At 44.0% G+C, this 22195-nt stretch overlaps 1 long non-coding RNA gene across 1 annotated transcript; it reads left to right on the top strand.

The window, feature by feature from the left end:
- Positions 1-5169: 5169 nt before the first annotated feature.
- On the top strand, positions 5170-8806 carry LOC136998031 (uncharacterized). The gene is made up of 3 exons (XR_010888614.1): positions 5170-5431; positions 5738-5858; positions 5932-8806. It is a non-coding gene; the product is annotated as an uncharacterized lncRNA (long non-coding RNA).
- The last annotated feature ends 13389 nt before the right edge of the window (positions 8807-22195 follow it).

Below are 22195 nucleotides of genomic sequence, written 5' to 3'. Positions count from 1 at the left end.
GCTTAACGGCGTCAGCCGCACGAACGCGGGCGGCGAGTACGAGCGAAATCACCCCCGCGTTTCGCGTCGTCGGCGTGCGACATCCCTCCCGTTTCCCGTTTCCCGTGAAAGCTAGCAGCCGGCCGGCGTGGTAGGGGTGCTTTAAAATGAAAAGGTAATGACTTGTGACCGGAGATGATTTCGAGTGGCCACGTATCGGCCGGACAATGGTCATTGTTGGCCAACACGGTCACGCTTCGCAGAGGGATGATCGCCGGCGGCCGCGGGTGATTTATTTTCGGCCCGCTCTTAGCGCGCCACCCGCGCACCATCGGCGCTAAACACAATGGACCCACCGTTCTGCGTCAATGAACTAACTGTCGTTACCGAAATCATCTGCGTGCCGGACGATTTTAATGCTCTTCGACTTCGATTGATCTGACGTAGCTCGAATACTAACTCGCGTACTGTCTCTCGGTCGCATTAAAATATTAGGTATCCACTGCTGTTCTCGTCAGATAAAATGTTTCAATCAATAAAAATTAATAGAGTTTAAAGAAAAAGAAGAGCAAAGAATGTTTCTTCTTCTTCTTACTCTTTCGTAGAATCTCGCTGCGCATATCGCTAATAGATAAGATTATAAATTATGTTCCATCATAAACCGTTTGCGTTATCCGCAATCTGCGATACAGTTTTTGCGTTTGATTTATCTCTCCACGTCCGCAACGCGTTAGTCAACATCCCACGTATCACTTTCTACGACGTTAGCAACGAGGGCACGGGTTCTACTTCGCCAGTTTGATCAACACGCATGTTTTCGCATGTAATCGAAATCATGGGACCGCAGCGAGAATGATCTCGTCCGTGGTAAGTGACGTCAATCATCGTATGACTATTACGTGTCTAATTAGGTAATTGCGAAATAACGTCAATAACACGACGATCTATTCATTAATCTCTTTCTTGACCCGTGAAGAACTGTCGAAGAAATTATTACGGTGCAACGTCATGCTGCTAACATTCAAACTTCTGTGACGTACACATTGTCTTTAGAAAAAATCTATTTATTAGTTACTTTTAAAAAATTATATTGCATTCTTATTAAAGATTTTCGCGTTCGAATAATTTAATCTTGTATAATATTTTGCATTAAATTAGAAAATTTTCTCTTATAAGATCTTCAAACTTGTAAACGTTGGTTAGATGAACGCATACCAAGCTTTAGTTGAGAAAACGTGTATGTACCATCCAAAATTACTCATTTTGACTATGAAGCGTATGTATATATATATATATATATATAGGTCAATGATCTACATAGAAATATGTGATATTCGTAGTACCGTAATAGTTATAAATAGCATTACGCTTCCGCGTTTCGCGAAACACACGGACGCGCTAAACTTTTAAAAGGCTGTAACTTGGCGAAAAATTGACATATCGAGATAACAAAACCGAATTGTTTCTGTCTGCATCGCGTTCTAAAGATGCCTAGTGCATATGCCGTTATAATTACACAGATATATATATATATATATTTATGTAAATAAATTATAAAATTATAAAGTATAGAAAAATCTTATCTGGCAATTATAAAATACTTTGTATTTATCATAAATAACATTCACATGTTTAGCTTACGAAAATTCAATCTCTGTCAAAGTTTTTTAGTATTATTATTGTTTAACTCCATCTCTCAAATTGCTATCACAAATAATGCAATTTCTTCTGGCTGTAGAGTGAGAACGAGGATTTTAAATATGCGGATCGTGTCCTTTTGTGATCTTATCGACTCAATTGGTAGAAGCGCTATTACGTTTCGCTATGTAACTGCTCGCGGGGCTGACAGACATTCGCGTGTAAACCTCCGAGAGAACTTGTCCCCGGACTCGAAGTAAATCTCCTATCTATCCTGCCAGTCGCGGATTGTCGGAAAAAGAGGTGAGTCTCCGTATCGGAGAGACGCTGCTGTCTTCGGAGAGGGCTTGTAAAGGAGTTTACGGCGCGGCGCTCGATCGCGTGATTTATGGGACTCGCGACGCCGACGGGACGGGCCCCAACACCGGCCCGATGAGAACCTCTGTCACGGCGGAGACAAAAGGACCTCCCGATACCAAGTACGGACGGACTGTCTGTCGTCGCGCTGTCAGTGAGAGTCTGCACCGCCGTTTTGTATATCCGACGAGAGTCCGAAAGGGAAAGAGAGAGCGACGATCGGGACGATCGAGATGGGTAGAGGAGAGAGCGAGAGCGACGAGTCGGAGGCGCCATCTTAGTCTGCATTCCATTGTTTTAGATGATTCATACGCGGGCCCGGCCCCGGAGGGCCTCCTAATTTATTAGTTTGAATATCGAGCGCAGCTAGCGGGAGGAGAAATACGCGGCGGCGAGAGGAGGAGATGGGCGAGAGGGGGAAGAGGCCAAGGAGGAGGAGGACGAAGAAGTCGGGCCAGAAGAACGGCGAAGAGCGAGAGGAGGCTGCTAGCTGGGTGGCCGGGGACCGTCTCTTGTTTATACTCTTGCCCCCCGCCCCCGGGGGCCCACCTCCTGCTCTCTCTTCTTTTTCTTCATCGTTCTCTTCATCTTCCTTCTCCTCCTTCTCTCCATCTTTTACTTCTTCTTCTTCTTCTGACTTCTTCCTTCGCAACAGGCTGCGCAAGCCACTTTCCCTTTTCGATTTAGGTGTCTAAACCTCATTTATGACTAATCTGATGCTGACAGCGGAAACGTATTGCGTCGGTTACACGTACGCACACACATCATGTGCCGTTAATAAAGATACTACTATATAATCGACGGAGAACAATCGCCGCGTAAAGAGATAAGATCGCGTTGATGCATCCTTCGTAGATAAACTTTAGACATTTTGATTTTTATCCTATTCGTTACTAAGAATGACACGGTAATGTAATCGACCCTAATCGACGTTCGCTAGACGTGGTGCCGCGGCGGTTTTCCTTCTCTCGTAACGACCGCGTATTCCTTTTTACTTCTAATGGCTTCGCTTCGCTTCCTTAGTTGCAGTCGATTGTCCTTTCCTCGCGATGACGCGAACCTTACGGAGGCGCATCACGTACTCCAGGTGTGTCACGGATCCGAAACCCGCCGCGTTTGAATGACGCTCCTTTCTCAGAATTTAGCGAACAAATCGTGCGTTGCGGCAAAACGTTGCGCCGCACACAGCACTCAAAAAGAATATCAAAATAGGGATGCACGCGATGAATTGAGACGCTCTTTCGCAAAGAGTAACTCGCGCTGTCGCATTACGCTCTTTTCTTTTACATGAAGGAATCCAGTCTGATTATCTCTGTATTTAGTCTCTCAATCTAAGGCGAATAAGAAAAGTAATATCTAAATATAACTTTAATTATATTGCTAAACGTATTTTGAAACATTAATTATGACAATTTGTTTCTACAAATGATTTAAAATATGCGTCGCGCATAATTTTCAATAAAAGGCTATATATCTTGCGCGGAACTTTTGAACAACTCCGCGAAAGATGCTCTCAAGCATGCATCAGTCGACGAGAGCGGGAATAAAATGCAGCAACATGCAGCACGAGACACTGTCAAACGATTTAGCCCCGTGGCACGTATCCCGGTGCCTCAGATACGGATCTTCCCGGGAACGTTTCTTTCTGTCGCGCCTACAAAAAAATCAGAAAAAGATTCGTGGCCGCGGACGAGAAAGAGGTGGAGGAGGAGGAGATGGAAGGCGAGCGAGCCTCGTGCGAGAGAGGAAGAGAGACGGAGGACGAATGAAGGGCGTATTACCGGCGAACGTAATATTCATCCCGGGTCTCTCCACGTCGAGGTCAGCGGGGCCATCAGCAGACTGGAGATGAATGAAAACTAGGCCCGTGCGGCCGCGAGAGAAAGAGAGAATATGGCAGCAGCAAAGCTGAATGGGGCCTCACAGTAATGGGACTGCCGCTCGTAAACGCCTGCGTGTAGAACGAAAAGGCGCGGACGAGAACGCTAATTCGGCGACAATGAGGCTCGAAGAAACTGAGTCAAGGATGTCGGGTAATTATTTCCCCCCACCATATATTTCACGACTGAATCCTGTGATTATTTAGAATTAAGTCTGAGTATGCATCCGCGATAACAATAAACACATTGAAGTTAGAAATTAGTATCCAAATTATTAATTATCATTTTTTTAATGATTATTTTTATATAGATTTTAATAATAAAATAAAATTTGGATATTATTATAATATAACAAATTTTTTTAAACGTGAAAGCATGTCATCGAGCTTGCGCAGTGACGTATAGTCGATAACGATGGCAGACCTTCCGGTGACTCGAGTCGGCCATGTTTTTTCATCGCGAGTTGGGGGATGCAGGTCTCGAGTGCATCGCTCTTTGGCGAACCTCTCAGCTTCCACCTCGTCTCCTAACGAGGGGTGCACTCTACTCTCATCATGCTCTCTCTTTCTCTCGCTTTGGCTCTTATTTCACCTCTACTCGACTGTCTCTCGAGGAACATGGTCGCCAAAGACTTGTCTCACTCCATTCTCTCCTTGCTATTTTCATAAAACAAAGATGCTTGCTTTATTCGTGCTGTTTCCAGATAATTGTTAAATTCGAGAAGTAAAACCCAGCTCCAACATATTTTTATTTTTCTTATATAAGACGGGAAAAAGTATAATTGACGTTACCGATTAATAAACATTAGAAAAAAGCACAGTTACTATGTTTCTCTGATCTTTCAGGATCATATTAATTACGATGTGCACAATGTCTGCTCCTTCAATAGCACCTCCTACTGAATCCCAGTATTTGATAAAACTTTGCGATGTCCTATCTATCGAACATTATCTACAGACCACGAATACTCGCCGCAAATCACGCCCTTTGATAAAATAACGACTCTCCGATGAGTTACATCTTCGCGGTTAATCCCCAGTGGCACGGCTCGGTGGCCAGCGTCGTTTATGGTCATTCGGGAGGAAGTATTGCCAATTAGTCAAGTCGGCCATCTCTCGATAGTCCAGTATTGCGAACGGCGTCGCCGTTGACAGTCCGCTCACGTAGATAGCAGAATATCGTTCGTGCTCTGCGCTACGCTACCGCGATAGGTGGAACGAAATCCGAAAACAACCGGTCGTGGTCACGACCGTCCCGACAAATCCCATTGATCCTCTCTCTCGCTCTATCTCTCCCGCCCCGTCATCTTTCGTCTCTACCTTTCCAGCGTATATACGTACGCGAGTGGACGCGACTCCATCCGTCCGTCCTTGTCCTGCAATCAAGCTGCGTAGGCCGGTCAGTTTGTTCTAATCAGTGCTGACCGCGAGAGAGCGGGCTAACTCAATCAGCTAACGAACCTAGTTTTGCACAGCCAAACTGACCAATCTCTACGTCAAACGTACCTCGAGCGCAACCCTAACCAGTGCAAACACTTACCTCCCGGCATATCCGAGGCCCATCGGTAGCACGATCACGTGAGTGCTTTCGCTAAGAAAGAATATCGGACGGTAAACTATTCGCGATTCGTTCTGAAAGAGATGCAAGAATTTGGACGAAATCGAATAGAATTTGTTATTCGCGTGCTGACTTCATTCACGATATTTTACAAAATTCTTTCTTTTATTAGCCATCCTAAAAAATTGCTGAATATGCTCAACACCCAATATTTGAGTGTTAATTAAAACTAAAAACAATTTTCTGCATAATTCTCGTTTTTTTTTGTGCGAACGCGTTTTTTGTATTTTTCTGATTTAATCATTCCTTGATTTGCATCGTTATAGGCGATTGGCACAGGTTCCCCCTTTGCGCAAGAAGGATGATATTTTGTGGCGGCGCGGTATATCGTGCGATTTGCATGCGTGGCAAACGAGCGGGCTTCACCGTGCATAAATCCAAATTTGAGTACGCTCGGGACAAGTTCTGACGGGGCGGCGGCGTTCTTTCATGTTGGATCATACTTCTGTTTGTCCCCCAGGGTCCTTGCATCCTTTCGGACCATGGTTGCTTACGATCTGCGTGCTCGAAGAAGTGGAGAGGCGAACGGAGCAAAAGAGTAAAGGAGCCGGCATTGTCCTACCGGATCTACCAAGATCGCTCGCCGGATGTGCGGCCTCACACAAACACGAAATGTTGCGCCCCACTCAACCGCTTCCTCGCGCCACCAACCCTTTCGAATCATCCATCCCGTCGACGTTTTATAAATAATCATCGAATTGCAAAGTTCGATTGCGCGCCACACATGGTATCGTAAGGCAAAAAAATTATCGCAATCTTTGTCCGTTTAACGTTATTCATAAGAAATATATAAAAATAACTGCGCAATAATACGCATTAGAATAATCCTCTCAATAAAGATCAGAGTTTTTCGATATATCGCAATAAAGTCTTCGTTTCCATTTACGTAACATCGCAATATGTACAAATCCTTGCACGAATTTTCAGGCTCGAGTTAAAGCAATCACGACTCGTCGATTGACACGGAACGTTCGGCGATCCGATCTCCAATTCACCATTAATAAGTCTCTTTTTTAACGCATGCGCTCGAAAGGTATCGTATCGTAGTGGAGCGACTTTCGGAAAGCGGCTAAATGATCACGGAGCGCGCCGCTTTTCCTATCGTGCACCGGACGTAATGCAATCGGTTCCCATGCCTATCACGAAGCCAAGCGCAACCCGATGCGGCAGCGGACGACGCGATGTGCGTAGGAGAGACGTGATCCTTTGATGCGGCGCCGACCTACGTGCGCGCGAGCGTCCGCCGAACGACCGACCGACCGCGCGCGCTGCGCGTCCCATAGAGACCGGTATTAAACACGCTCGTTTACGAGTTTACGCGCCACGCCGCCCGAATTTCGGCCCGGAAAGGTCGTTACCAGGAGTGTTTGTTTCGCGACGGACGCCGCGGGAATACGCTACGACGACCGATCGACGGTGCAGAGCAGAGGAGACGAGGTGACGACAACCACGATCGTGAATGTCATTCGATCGTGACTGACATTCCGAGATGGCCAAACGATGTCGAAACGCCGGATCGGCAACGCTGCTGGCTCTCGCGGCTATTGGCGGCTGGCTGACCGGCACGTTTTCGCTTAGACCCTACTTTTCGCTGAGAAAGCGAAAATAAATAAAAAAATATGACGCGTATCTCAAGGATAAATAATTGCTTCAAGTAATTTGTGATATCCCAGATCTGATTCTATGTTCGAACTTTCACGTGGTCTTAATATATTAATAGCTGTCTCAATTATCATTAGCGTTGGTTTCGTTATTATGAAAGACTTATAAAAGAAGATACTTTGATGATTTTGGCGACGATTGCAGTTCTGATTAATATCAAAAATAGTCTAGACTCGGTTACGTAGCGAGAAAGCTTTTCTTCGAGAAGCAAGAACCAATCTAGATATATATACGTCGCACGCGCGAGGGACCCTGCTGGCGTGACTGCTAAGAGATTGCTTTACTTGACCTAATGCCTCTCGATAGGATGCATCGTGATACTTCGATCGGTTACACAAGAGCATTAATCCGCCCTACACTCAGAGAGAAACCTGAGAGTGATCATCCCGGCGTTTTTCGTGAGACGATTACTAATGTTCAGTACCGCTATTTGCATCCATTTCGGAGTTGGAATTACATCTATCTCTCGACACTGCCTATTCGTGCTTGCTCGTACTACGTTTTCATAATGCAATACAATATGTATATACAATTCCAGCTCTAAAACAGATGCGGATACTTTGTTATTGATAACAAAGGCAAAGCAAATGCAAACAAATATTTCACACAGCGTGTTTCAATTAATTTATATAATAGAAACCACATTTGTGGTAATTGATTTTTAATTGCATTTCATTATATTCGTATTATAATTACGATTATAATATAAGATAGTAAAATGCGTTAAGTGTGTTAAAGCGTGCAACTTATATTATTTTTTATGTGCGGAAAGTGAGAAAAGCGTATGAAAGTAGTCTAAGTGTAGCATAGCCGCGGCGCTCACAAAGTTGACTGCGTAATTTTCAATTTTGCTCTATCAAGCGCACTATTATTTGTCGCTCAAAAAATAGATGTGATTATATACAAATTGCAAAGATCGAATAACTGCTCCTCGATTTTTTTCTGGAATAATAGATCTCCGACAAAAAGCTCCTTTCAGCAATAACACCTGTGATTGCCGCGAAAAATACGGGAGGCAACTCCTTGATGTAATTAAAGAGAAAAGAGCCAGAAAAGGAGATAAGATGACGAGACTTTTAACGACGAGAAAACCGTCTACTTCGCTCGCTGAATACTGACGCGTTACGAAATTGCAACTTTCGTCGTGACGAAACTCGGCAGATTGTCGAAATGAGACCAGAGCGTCGCCGTGCGTTTCGCTTCCAACTTGTCATTAGATAGATTATCAGATATAATACACGGCGCGCGCGTGTATAAGATGGAAGCATCTCTCGCGAGGCGATTGTAATCGCGATAGCGTTCACCATCGGCGCTTCGGGCCAGAAAATGCGACGCGATCGGCACGAAGATAATTAGCGCGAGTGTCTCGAGGCTGCTATAATCGGACGCCGGGAAGCGACGGCGCTCGCGCGAAAACGAAAGCGTATCCTCGCGACTGATTTCGGAGACGGCGACAACACGTTCGCGAGGTTCCGCTGGCAAGGCGTCCAGGCAAGCCGCGCGACATAGATCATCGTATCTATCTGAGCGATCGGTATGACGACCGCGTCGCCGACGGAACAGAGGCTACGATGTTGCTGCTCGCTTCGAGGATGCGTAACGCGCGTTTGTACACACGAGCGAAAAGGCACATGCGTACCACGAAGAGGACCGCAGGGCTACGAAGCTTTATCTTATCAGATCGAGGGCGGCTTCCGAGGCGAACTCAAAGTGCTAAGCCAGCCGACCGACGGTCTCTTTCTCTTCTTCTCTCTTTCTCCCCACCGACATTGAACTCGTTCTTTCCTCGTCTAGGATATCTCCTCACCTATCTCGTGTCCTCGTCGCGTCCGCGGCGAGAACGGCCGATTCCCTAGCCTGCCTCATTATCGTAATTAGCCCCGGAACTCTCGCCGACGATCTCGGCCTAGCATCTCCGCGCGAGTGGCAGCGCGAGTACCGAGAGAGGAGACCGAAGAAGGACGTGGAAAGAGAGAAGTCGCGTGTCCAAAGGAGGTGGAGGAAGAAGGAGAGGCACGGTCGAGGGAAGAAACGCGCGCTAACCCAGAAAAACACTTGGCCACCTACCGACGCCTTTATTTATAGGACTTATCGTCGCACCGCGCACTTACTGCGTACTTTGAAGACGTTCTTGGACATTCCGGCGACTACGTTTTTATCAGGCTCGCTGGATCTCTATGACGTTGCTTAAGGTAAAGCGTGATAATTAAATGACTGCAAGTGGGTATCCTTTTGAGATAATTGTTATTAATCAATTCTATTTTATTAATAACAATAACAATAATAATTTTACTTCTAGATCTGTTTATCATGATTATTTAAATCAAGTATCAAAAATGTATTTTTCGACAATTACAGAGAGATTGACGTAAAATAATCAATAGGTGGCCAAAAAAATATATAAAAAATACATAAAAGATTCAAGGATACCGTGCAGATATATTCGAAACAAAGGATAAACATCTTCCTACTACATTTACTCATTTGTAATTAAACTAAATATCTGTTTCGTGAAATGGTAGAATAAAAAGAAATTGAGATCCGCTACAAAGTAATCCGTGTAATTAATGACGTCTGAAAGAATTGCGTCGGAAATTGATACTTATGGAAGGGAAACACGATCAGAGGCAACAAAGACTACCAGTCTCTACCGAGTTAAGTACTGATTTTAGGGAATACCGACGGAATCCATTAACGTACAATAATGCGAACGCGATCTGTTACTGACAAATGAGTTCCTTGGTAATTGCATCGCGAAGATTTTACGATCGATCGAAACTTGGACGGACACGGCAACGATTTCGATTCCGAATATGCGAACATCGCGGTAATAAATTCCGAGTTGGCGAGCAGAAATCGAGATGGTAATTAATATACGACGCGCTGGTCTCGACGTGCCGACTGTTTTATGATCGGATCGATAACAGCCGGGCGTATTAGCGACTGCATCTTCATCATTTCATCAGAAGCGGAAAGATAAAAATCATCGGAGGGAATAATTAATACACAAGGGAATGGACAAACGCAAGCGCGATATAAATATGCGAGCACGCACGCGAGAGATATAAACCATATTCGGTACGAATGCTGAAGCGGGCAAAAAATTCATATCAATATGGCAAGAAATGATATAGGTACCGCGCGCGATGGACAAGATCTTTCGTTAAATAAAGGGAAAGAGAGGAAAGAGAAGAAAGAGAGAAGGCTTTTACTTTTTGCTGAGTAAAGGGAAGCACATTCGTAACGAATATTTCTCACTTTGAATTATTCTTAATTTATTCTCTCGGCTCGAAATATGTTCCCGACTTGTAATCAGTATCAGATTTAATATCGCTTTCTTAATTACAAGAAAATATTATGGAAATATTATAATTTGTTCGACGTTCGAGCGGCATGGTTGTGACATTCGCGGCTCGAGCGGACTCCGAATAAACGAGAGTCGGTCAATTCTATTTCTAGGCGTTGCGACGATGGTCCTCGAGGTCTCGCGTCTCCGGGGTTACATCACTCGCGCAATATAACGAATCGAGGAGAGAATACGTCGTAGCGAGGCTCACGTACGTTACGGACGCATCGGCAGATGCAAATAACGGCGATGACGATTGGCGTCCGGGCGACCCGACGACCCCACGGTCGGTGGTCCAATTTGCGGCTGGCTTTGTCCAATTACCCGCCATTAGGCATTACCCAGCGCTGGCGCAAGACTCCTACGCCACTTCCCTGTCGGCTAACCACCGTTCCTCGCCGACGACCAACCCCTCCGTCTCTTCCCCGCTCGATAATCCCCGGCGTCCTCGGCTATCCTAGCTCTCGGGTCCGAGAATACCAACGCGTAATACCGGTTGTTTCTAGACATAGTCTTATGCCCGCCACTTTCCACGAGTCTGGAAAGAGAAGCGGGACCTCGACGACGAGAAAGTTGGCACGCCGATATCGGCGAGGCGATTTGCATGCACAAACACGAATGCACACCCGAACGCGAATCGGTCGAATCGAGTAATCGCCCCGAATACACACTTTGGCTCGCTGCTACGCCCCGATAGACGCTAACGAATATTAATGATCGAAATAATTATTTCGTCGAAAGCGCCACGTTCGCGTCACGACTGACGGTTATTGGCAAGATTAGATTATAGTATATTTAGACGGAAACGTCAAAATATCTCCGTTGGCTATGTGTATAATTTTAATAGATCACCGGTAAATTAAATAGCAATATATTTTAAAGAGTAAAAAATTTCTGTTCAGAGATATACGAAAATATATACAAATAATAGGCGTAAGACGTAATGACAAGTATACGCTCGCGGAAACGGACTTCGCGCGCAGTCCTGACATAATCGTCCGCAGAAATAACTTTGTCAATCAACGGACAATCGCGGACCCTAATTTTCTCAAGTCCGCAAACATTGTTTTAACGATCGCGCCGTTATTTCGTGAAAGCGAGAGGGAAGACACCAAGGCGAGAGAGGATCTCAAGCACGGGGGAGTGACGACAGTAATGGCGGTTGTGAGCATATACTACATCGGGAGGTAAGAATTCCGGGAATTTCGGGCAATTTTAACGGCACAGGCGCCAGGACTCCTCCGGGAGAGAAGAGAGATCCTGAATGAGAGTGGCTGGATATGGTCATGGGCGCCCACTGGGCTAACAAGGTGGGCCCGCCTCGCGTAATGACGGGTTTCGCACGGGGCCCCGCACTTATTGCCTTTTATTTATTTTTAATCTCCTGCACACCCCCCCACACAGAGACGCGCACGGATGGACGGACAGGCGGACAGACGTATTGCAGGAGGGCACATCCGGGCCCAAGGGCCCACCGCGGGCTGCCTTCGCCGCGATTCATTAGTCTTATTGCAGCCCGCGACCGATTAACGACCGATCTGCGCGATTTCGGCCGATTTACGAGCTGCGCTTTTGTCAGGACCTCTTCATTCATCGCTTTCGTCATCGCGCGCAGATCGATCTCGGTGCTTTCGTGCGACTTATTAATTCATCGGCTCCTCTAACACGGCGCTAATTATCTCATCGAGTTCGCCAAAAAAAAACAACTGCTTATCGACTTTCAATAACTAATTTAGCGAAAATCAACGGCTTTGTCATATACAATTTTATCATCTTTTTAGATCATTAGCGAGAACGAAATGTTAACAAAGTGTGGGATAATATTTTTTTCATGGACAATTATTGTTAAAGAAAATGTTTAAAGAACTGCGCGGATAAGCTGAAACATTGCGAATAATACGAATCGTACGCGAGACTTTTATCGTTAAATGAAGAAATTATATTTGACATTGTCTTGACTTTGACTCTAAGTAATCGTTATCGTTTACGACACGCCCGACATCATGTCATCGCGACGACGACACTCGGATGTGACGATCTTGTCGGCCATTTAACAATTTCGCGGATAAGCCTCGCTCTTTCTCTGTCTCGCGTTTGGTTTTCCTTAACGACACCATGAGCCCAAGGATGCCCAGCAACGTATAATCAACACATTTTTATGTCCCGCAGCCAAACTCCTCTTCTGAATGGCCTGCACGCCCGGTGGTGAAGCGCGCGCCCTTCCTTCCTCCCCCTCTAGCTGTTCGTTTTTCTTCCTACCTGCTGTCCCTTTTTATCTCTCGTGCCTGTTCTTCTCACCCTCTCTCTCACTTCTTTTTTTTCTTTTTTGCTCCAGGGAAAGAGGGAGGCCTCGCGAAATTACTCGACCACCTTGGGCGCCAGCGCGGCCGTCGCGCGCGCAGCGCAGCCTTCTCTCGCAATTTGCCAATCGGGCCCCGGGCCCACGGATCGTTCATTTGCATTTTACGATTTTTCGAAGTGAAATTAACACGGCGCCTTCCGCTTCCCACCACAACATCCTCTCGCACGCGGTCTTTGTCTTTCTCTCGTGGCACCGAGCCCTCTCGTCTCGCGCCCCGGCCGGCTTCTGGACCCTAAGGCACGGCCCACCGACCCAGAAAACCGTCGACGCAGTCTTTGCGAAATACCGAGGAGCGTGGAAATTGATGCAAGATCGCCTATCGACTGATCGGTCGATCGATCGCGGTGGCGGCAGTTAGTAATTAAGAAAGCGTAAAGACCTTCTTCTGCATCGGACGATAATTAAGTAGTTTCACAAAGTAATAATGAGACCTTCTTCCAAGCAATTTCAATTTTATCCATACATGCGAAAAAATGGGAACACATTATATCGCGGTGTGTGTCAATAATAATGATTCCCGCTGCCACCAACGGAGGGAGAGGAGGGGGGGGGGGAACCAATCGTCAGGACACTAATGACACCCTCGTCAGCCGCGGGACGCGTCAGCGCGATGCAATAGAAAATAATCCCTAATCAAGGCACCATGAGCGACGAATTCCGGACGAGGAGCGAGAGATCGCCAATCGGTAACTGGCAATTCGAGGCAATTTTTATGGGATACCCTCGACCGAGGAGGCCCACCTCCTCGTTTTCTAAGGTAGCATTCCCGATAATTCCGCGGAAACGAGATAATCGGACTGTTACCACGACCACGAGCAGTGACCCATCGTCGTAAAACGCTTAACCATGAGTTCCTCGACGATTCGTTCGCGGAAGCGAAATGTTCGTTGAAAAAAAAGGAAAAAGGGAGAAAAAGGAAAAGGAGACGCCCCTTCGGGGCATTAGCTCGTTCGACGGAATTGTCGAAACCGTCGAAAACGGTTGTCTTCGGGCGACGTGCCGGATGACCGATCGAAAATTAATTTCTATGAACGCGCACGTCTACTTCTCGCATCTCCGGAAGCGACGGAACGAGTCGCCGCAGGCGCTACCTCGAGATAAAAAGCGAAGAGAGCGCGCATAACAAAGACCTCTATGCTTGTCGCAAAAATTAACGCTAACTGCGTTTTGCGTGTCTAATATCGAAATAGCATTCAACGTTAATATTACAGTAAAATCGGACAATCATATTTAATGCTAGATTTTCGAAATTTTCAAGTAAAAATATATAGTATCTTTATTCCTCTCATAAAAAGTCACGCGTTTATGTCAGACTAAATTTATGATACGCATAAAACGAAATTTACAGAATATTTAAGAATATGAATGAGAGAATCGTGACTAAGAAAATTTCACATTCTATACAAGACTGGCGATATGTTAAGAATATCTTCGTCAAACGCTAAGGACGCGATCGTTGCGAAAATGCAAAAGTATAATAGCGCGATGCAAATACGACAATAACGTTTACTGTAATAGTGAAACTTTTGGAAGATAAGCGCAATTCTTTCGGTCGATCCTCTCGGTAATCTGGTGACGATTACCGTCTGGTTTAACGTCACAGACCGGTTAATAACGCCAACGAAACAAGGAGAACGTCTTTTCCGTGACGATGTGAGGTCCAATGTTCGTGACCAGACAAGCCGGGCGTCTCTCTACGCGAACGCGCTAGGACGAAGGACGTAGAAACGAGGGCCGAGAGCGCGAGTCAGCCTCGTTACGCGGTTGTTACCTGCTCATTGGCGTACTCTCTTATTCACCGTGTTAATATTTTCAAAACCGAAAAAAAGATTACGTACCCTAATATGTTCAATTTTTTTCGCAAAATAATGACTCAATATTGTTATAATATATGCCACTTTCCGGTTACATTCTGATATTTATTTTATGATTCTAAACTTTTTACCTGCTAAATACGAAGAAAAGATTTTTATTATAAAAACTAAAATTTAATATCGTAGTTAAAATTATTTTCAGGATTTTAACGTTAGTTGATTTCATATGCATTAATTTTATGTTGCAGTTAAATAAGATAACATTAATACTAATGACGTAATACATCAAGAGAAATGATAAAAGTGTGTGTGTGGACCGCTGTACTTTAATAAATTAAAATACTCGTGCGCGAACACCTAATCAGAGTTCCACCCACCTATGAATCCGCTGCAACATTGTGGAATGCCTAACCGGCGCAATTCCATGTCAGCGAAAGCCACGATTCTCTCTCTGTAATTGTATACCATATTCCAGACTTCGCGTAGTCACGACGCCAGAAGCTGAACGGAACCGTTTCATGCGCAGCAGACATGCCTCGCGCGATACTCTGAAGGAGATTGAGATCTCCTTTCGCGTCCATCCAGAACTGTGATTACTTACCAGCCGCGGATCACGATGGGGTATTAATAACGCGCATTTCGCTCGTCCACGTGAATAGAGCTGGCTTGCCTAATTGGGCGTAATGGCGGCTATTAGACTGGCGTTTCATATATTTCCACGAGGCATGATGCGCTTCCTCCCGCTTTCGTCCTTTTCCGGATTATCCGACGTTGCTTGAGAAATGCAGGATCAAGTAAGACGAGCCCGACCGAAAATTAGAGAACCTCGCGCAACGAATAGAATATCAAAAATAAGGTTTAAAAAATACCTTGACGATAAGAGTGCTTTTGCAAATCTAGCACACACATAACATCTCTTAAATTTTCGATAAGTCCTAGGAATTTCTATAAGTTTTAGAATATGAAAATGATAAGATCTCTCCCAAAATGTTCACGTATATTAATCGTCAGGCTCAGTAACGGAAAAAATCGCCACTGGAGCCTGCACCGGGATCCTTCGGAAGGCTCAAAACCCACGCCAGTGATGGACCACCAGGGAGCCGCCACGCCCCCAGCGGACCGTGCTTACCTACGTGATCTCTCGCACGCACACATATACATACCATCTGTCTCATACGTGCAAATGAATCGAACGTACCGAGAGACGGAAAGCAGTGGACCCGGGAGGACACGCGGCGCGATGGCGGTTCACGGATTATTCCCTGACTCATACACGCGTCCTTCATCCACGAGGCCGAAACGGATTACAAGAAAGGACAGAGAGAAAAGAAGGGGGAGGGAGCGAAGAAGCAGTGTTGACAGCATAATCGTCGGGTCAGCACCGAGATTTGCCCCATGCAAACATACACGCCAACGCGGTCGAACGCGACGAGGCGAGTCCTCTCGCGGCCCTCGGGCTACCGGATTACAGAGTCGGAACAATCCCTTTGCATATATAAAAAGTCTCGATAGGATAGAGCGTGTTCCGCATGAGAGGTTCCTTTTTTTTTATCTTAGATAACGCGGAAGACAAACTCGATAAACATTCGGCGCTTGCGATTGCCGCAAAGTGATTTAAAATTGCGTTAATTTGATAATCTCTCAATATAGAAACAATGCAAAATTCTGCTTAATCGTGATTGTTATATATCGACGATTGTTATATATAATAAATGCGGTTCTTCACTTACCTTTTTTCCGCCATCGGAATCTCCATTCAGCAACGCTTCGATGCCGATGATTTACCGCATCGATGATGATCCCGCGACCTCGATCATTCCGCAGGCAAATGTCTTTGTTACGCGAGCGCTGTCCACGTTTAGGGCGGTTACACCTGATCGGGTGATGCATCGCGGTACGCGCTTGATATCTCACAGGAGCTTCGCGTGGGATGACGGCAGGTGGGAAGGCCAAGGGGTGTGGATCGGAGAATATTCTTCTTACGAGCTCGCGGACCTGCAATTAGAACAGACGCAACGTGTGGGTGAGTGCGGTTCGGCGGTAAATCAGGGTCTGCTCGCGCGATGACAGCCTCGAGGAGAAAAACCGACATCTCGAAGCGTAACGCGACGATATATTAGGTTGTATAGGACAAATTACAAATAGCTAATAAAATTTATACAATTAAAAAAATTTTTTTTTTCTAAAAGAAAATTATTCTCTCTTTCAAAAGTTTTAAAATTCCATTAAACTGACGGCGACACTTGTAAATGAAAAATGTGACTGCATTGTCTCTTCGATTGCCATGATTCATCCTTAAATACGTGAATACCGAAGCCTCGCAATAACATATTGGAAGAACCATTATTGTCATCGAAAACCAGCCGTTTTCCCCAAATTCCATGGCACGTGAAATCACGCCATGGAAATTCGTCACGGCTGCGCCGGTAATCTTCGGCGCGAAAATTGGTGCCCGTCCCCTCGTGGTGGTGTGCCGTATGGGGGGGAAGAGTATAGGATGATTCCTAGCGAATTCATAGACGGGGGGATAGGAATGCAATATTGTCCGACAGTCTGTCATGTATTCGATCCGGTCGAATGATAGCGAGATAACGTTCACTAGCGAGCAAACGAGCACACGCACGGATCCCCCAACGGACGAGATCTCTTCCTCGTTTTATTACGCGGTGGCCCGCAGACGTGCATATCGGACAATAAACTACGCTGTAGTACGGGATTTGTGCGCTGCGTATTAATCCCGGCATATTTATGTCGCAACGGAAAGAAAAAGCAACAGAGAGATGCTCTTTGGAGGAGCGCTCGCTTCTTTTCGTGACCAGCAGCTCAAGTAAAAACGTTTGTTTTAAGGCTCAAACAAAAGTTTTAAACATTTTGTATGTCCGAACTATTTGAACAGTATGAAACAAAAGAAATAAGTATCTAATTTAGATATCTCGGACATTTTGAATATAAGTAATTAATCAAGAAGATACTTCTGTGTGTTCTCTAATATTTTTCATAATAATCTTAATAATTTATAGTCACTTAAAATAAAGTAGTAGAGACTATGAAAAAGAATGAGAGAAAATAAAAAAAATTAAGAGAAATAGAGGAATATGAAAAAGAGAGAACGAAAGAGACTAAGAGAGAATAAATTATTAAATAAATTACTAAATAATTTAGTATTTAAAATATCTTGCAGCTAATCAGCTAAATCAATCGATATATGTATTAAATATTATCAAATTTTATAATTATCTGTTTATCACACATACTTTTTACAATTTAATCAATTTATCGTCATAATTGTCACAAGAGTGTATTATACAACGATGCAAAATGCAGAAATTAAATATATCTAATAAGTAACAAATAATAAATGACAAATTACTTGCTTTAAAGTCGCTCCGCCGAAATTCGATGCCATTCTGCCGGAATGTATCGTACGACTGGTAGCAAAGTACGCAGACAACAACGCGCAATATACACACTATGTGTGTCCTTCAATCACAACAAACATAAACGACGTCGCGAGCTAAAACCGAAATACTTTAACACAACTCAGATGTTATTTTTATTTTTTGCGACTACGTCATGGTGTACGCGTGTTGTTGATTGCGCACTATGATCTCGCTACCATTCGCACGGCAATACTAAAACAAGAGGACATCCGTTTCAGCGGAGCAACTTCAACATAAAAAATTTATCGTTTACTAGAACAATACAGGCGCGCGCTACGCGCGCGCACTTATTATGATAATTTAATAATTAAGAAATCTAAAAATTTTAATAAATTTTTTTTATTTTAAATAACCGTCAAAATAACCTTCGCTCTCAATCTATCAAACTATCAGAATAATCGCGATAACCAATCAGCGTCACGGAAAAGCGTCAACAATACTTTCGATACATTCGAGTATCGATCTTTCATGCCTTTTTTAAGAGTGGATTATTATTTGCTACTTGCGAGATATTAATTGTTTATCCTTATAATAGTTACATGGGATTTTACATTGTTGTATAATTCTGTGCGTACAAAATCAATCATTGTGAAAGACTTATAATTAAAATATTAGCCAAGTATTTGCACTATTTCATAAATTGTTAATAAAAATATTAGATAAAAAAACGAGACATATTTTTAAAATATGATATTTTGCAGACAAATAAAATAAAGTATTTCAAAATAGAAATTGGTATTTTTTATGCTTTTTTTATTAAAAAAGAATTCACAATTAAATAAAATAAATGTTTGTTAATTGACAAAAATTTAGAGATATAATTCTAAATATATTTAAATTAATCTCTCAACTTTTTCTATATAAGTACATTATTATATATTTTATAAATTTTATGTTTGAAATATAATAATTTTTTAATTTTTGAGTCTGAAATTAGTTCGAATTGTTCGAATATTAGTTCGAATATACTTTTAACATGAGAAAACAGAATTATTTTATGTTCGATTTCAAGATTTGAACTGTCCGAGAACCGCTCAACTATCTGAAATTTCCAAGCACTAGTTTATTTTAGAATGCAGCTGGTTTGTACGTTCCGTTAGAATATTATCTCGTTATCTTAGCACATATTTTAAAGTAAATTTTTGTTAATTTGTATAGTATTTAATTCAAGAACTAATAAATCAATCTATATCTGAGATTTGAATGATTTAATCAGTTTGGATAGTAATGTATTTTCTGAAAATGTTTGGAAAATTAAAATTAAAAAAATCATTATTATTATATACTTGTTTTTATAAAATTAATAAGAAAATGATGAAATTAAATGCGTTGCATTGAGATAAGTTATCGCGCTTGAAAGTGACAGAAGTGAAAAAGTCAGAAGAGAGGTTTTTTATTCTTTTAACGTCTCTGCCGGCGGAGGAAGTGTTTAATACAATGCCTTTCTTTTTCTCTACGGAGGAGTCTGATCGATCGTCGTCGTTAGAGATCGTGAAGGCGAGGAAAGGAAGAAAGTGTCGTAGAGGAAAGGGACGCGGTAACGACAGCCGTTTCGACGACAAGAGTTTTCGAGGGAGCACGCAATTGACTCAACTACCATCAGGCCCCGTTCTCCTCTCGCGTTTTTCGTGAAGCAGGTGGAGATCGGCGTTATGTTAATGGAGTTTCGAGAGATCTCAGCTAACCATATGTTATCCTGCGCCACGGAGGTGGGCGGCAAAAGGCCGGCCCGAGCCAGAAGTACTAATAGGAGCCCTTCTTCGCAGAAGCAACCTTGTGGTAAACGAAACCTCCACCCTCAACGCACCGATCATTCCGAACGGCGGCCGGCGTTCTCCCCACGACCGGTAGGAACGGAAGCTAATTTGTAAATCATCTAGAAAAATCGCGCGTCCCGGCGCCACCCCGAATTACGCACGATTTCAATCGCTAACTCGATGATACCTTGTTTCCTAATTCCAGTTTGGCGGAATTACGCGTGTTCGCGAGCACCTGCGCGAAAACACGCCAATAACATAAATTTCGTGGTATCAAGCCAGAAGCGCGTATCATCACCGTGCGATGCGAGGACGCTAACTAATGGAATAACTCTTGCGGAGTCGGTTTTATTTTCAGTTAATCGTGATTAAGTTTACTTTCCTTCTTCAATGGCGTAAAACGCCGCGAGTATAAACAACGCGGCCGAAAATTAATCCGCGCGTCCGATGGTGGGGCTCGAGATAAAGGGTGCACATGAGAGAGAAGTGATAGGACGTCGTGGAGCGAGGAAGGCGTAGTCGGCGCTTTTGACCGGGACACCCCGCGGCGCGCGACATGCCTGGTCTGACCGCCATTTAGCGTGAACCTGTCCCCGACTGGACCCGCTCTCGAGCCGGGCTGCTTCATTTTCGAAAAATAAATATTTTCGAGTGTGTGGAGCGCGCGATCGCGCCGCTCGTTATATCTGATTCTTATAAAAGTTCGCTCGACCTTCGGCGCGAGTTAACGCTGTCATTTGCATATAACAAATTTTCTAAAAGTGGAGAGTGAAGGGAATTCTTTAATTAGTAGAACTCGGAATATAAGAAGTTATTTTACGCGATACTTAAGTTGGTATTATAACAATTGTCGCGTCACGCAAATCGCGTTTTATCGATCAGATGGTTTTAACGGCGGAGCGCGCAATATTTGGAACCGACGTGATGCACGAATGGCGACTGTCGACGCGACTATGAAGAAAAGTCAGGCGGAAGTTAGGACTTTTACAATCGAAGACCTCCCGTCGTTGTCCGGGCGATTTACGAGGAATACCGAGGGCATATCGCGTGTTTGCGTACCGCTCTTAAAACGTTCGTCGAACGGACACCAGAGCTCGTTCCACCTACGCGGACTCGTCTCGCGTTGGTGATCCACCGCGAAGAGAGAGGAGACGGGAAGAGGAGCAAAGCGGCTGCCGCGCGAGAGTGGTGCGCGCGAGCGAGCGCGAGGACAAAATGATTGTGGTGGTGGACGACGGTCGGTGGTAGTAGGTCCGGAGTTATGTTACGACCGGCCATAAACGAAATGAGAAAACTGTCCAGCCGCCGTTGAAAAATCTCCGCGGAATACAAATGCTTGATTTTTTGACTGGCCGACCGCGTTTCGTTGACCGCGCATCTCTAAGCGCGTCAGACCCGCGATACTTTCCTCGCGACGAAGATGACGCGCCTTGTCACGCGTGGTAAACGCGAAGAGGTAATATGGCCTGCCGAGAAACACACAATCTCGAATCGCACAACTTGATTTTTTTTTTTTGAATTTAAAATGACATACACCGAGAAAATTATAGATGTCGAGAGTTGGACGTCTTAATGAGAACTTAGCGTACTTTAACATCCGTGATTACTGGAAACAGATCGAAAAACGCGATATGTTCTATCTCTTGTTATGACACATAATTAATGTTGAGTGCTATGTTATTTTCCTAATTAATCATCGCGCGCGATTATCATTATCTCGTTCTCGCGCAAGAGACGACCTCAAGGTTTTCGCAGTCCAATCACAATGCAATCGAAATGATCTTTACTGATATAAAACGATTAATGATGTATCGGTAATTGCCGGAAGTATTAATTTCTCCTTATTTTTCAAGTGCATAACTGCACGATTAATATAATTTATTTTTACTTTGCATCCAGCAATTTGCCATTGCTATGTAATTTTTATAATTAATCTCCCTCGATCAATTGACACGACCTTGCTTTGTCGTCTGGGCAATATTCACGGTGTCGGAGGGATCTGATAGTTCTCGCACATCCTGTACGTTGAAGCGCTGCCTGCTTATATTAAGCGCATCTAAAGGTAAAACAACATTGTTTACTGATCGTTAGTTATCCTTTCATTTATCAATCAATTTTTGCTACCTGAGTGCGCTCTTTAATTCGCCGTCCGATAATCATGACATCTGTTTTTTGTATTTCTTCGCAGAAAAAGAAAATTACACACCAAAACATCTCGGATCGTGAAAGAGCAAAGTATACAAGATCCACGATATCGTTGCTAATTATGGCCATTTAGATGATAATATTCGAATGACTCAAGCGCTTAATCGCATCGCCGCATAATACTTCGATTAATAAGCT

This window comes from Linepithema humile, chromosome 2 (genome assembly GCF_040581485.1).
Source record: "Linepithema humile isolate Giens D197 chromosome 2, Lhum_UNIL_v1.0, whole genome shotgun sequence".
Classification (NCBI taxonomy): Eukaryota; Metazoa; Arthropoda; class Insecta; order Hymenoptera; family Formicidae; genus Linepithema; species Linepithema humile.
Note: the sequence above shows the minus strand (reverse complement) of the source record. Positions and strands in the feature narration are given on the sequence as shown.